Source organism: Ceratina calcarata, unplaced genomic scaffold, assembly GCF_001652005.2.
Source record: "Ceratina calcarata isolate Rehan_Ccalc_2016 unplaced genomic scaffold, ASM165200v1 scaffold4198, whole genome shotgun sequence".
Lineage (NCBI taxonomy): Eukaryota > Metazoa > Arthropoda > Insecta > Hymenoptera > Apidae > Ceratina > Ceratina calcarata.
This window is the reverse complement of record NW_017165597.1, coordinates 1-1,153: the sequence shown is the minus strand read 5'-3', so window position 1 is coordinate 1,153 and position 1,153 is coordinate 1.

Sequence of the window (1,153 nt, the reverse complement as noted above, 5' to 3'; positions counted from 1 at the left end):
CGATTTTTACTGATTATTGATATTTTCTTCATCGAAGGAACGTCCGACGCAGAGTTTATCAGAGGACCTGGACGAGTGCCAAACACGAATAAGCACAGCGTTGAAGGTTCCAATCCCATATGGATGCACGCTTACGAGAACGAATGGTTTAAGAGCGACGAATCTATCAGTCATACATCTGAAAGAGACTCCCTTGACGAGAACGCGTTGAACAACGAAGAAATGATGAACGAGGCTAATACAGACCAAAGAAACAGCGACAAACCATATTACATCGAACCGAGAGTCTCTTCCGTTTCAAGGTAATTTTTATGCAAATAAAATTACATTTCAGACTGGTTTATGTGACGTTTATATTTTACAATCGCGAATGAATTGTTTCAGTACTGAAAGTGTTGCGAATATACCGAACGACTTTCATCGAAGCTCACCGATATATCGGACGCAAAATGTCATCGTCAATCCTCTTGGCAAGAAAATCGAGACGACGGAACTGTAACTGAACAACGACAACACATTCTGACTGCAAATAAATGCTAGCATTTGTAGGCTTGTAAGAACTGTAAATTTAGGATTACTTATGTAAATAGTAAGACTTCGTACAAACGTAGTATGTATTTAATATTTATTTTATAGCAGTTTTATAAGGAATTATCATGACGAATATTTTATAGGAAGAATTTTCATATTTTATCTATTGATATTTCAACGAAGAACGAAAAATACAAAATATAATTGAGCTCACTTGATTTTACGAATGATCTCCGCACATTAATATAATTAAATACGTCCGTACGTTTATTTTTCTCCTAATAATCACATTTTATTCATCAATGATTCATACATACATTTTCCTGTTGTCAAGAGAAATTTGTAAGAATTTAAAGATGTTTGTCAGAATAAAGGAAATTATATATTCAATAAAAATCTAATTTTTGTTAATCCTTCCCTCTGATCCCACATCGATATCAGCTATTACTTAAATTGCCTCGTCTAAAATCACTGTGCAAAATCGCTATTTCGCTTCGAGCCACCATAATTTAGGACGCATGCAAAATAAAGCCAAACCGACGTGCAAGAACGATCTCGCTCATGTGTACCCTAAACTAGGTCGCATAATATTATGAGCGCGACGGCACTTTACCCGAGCCTT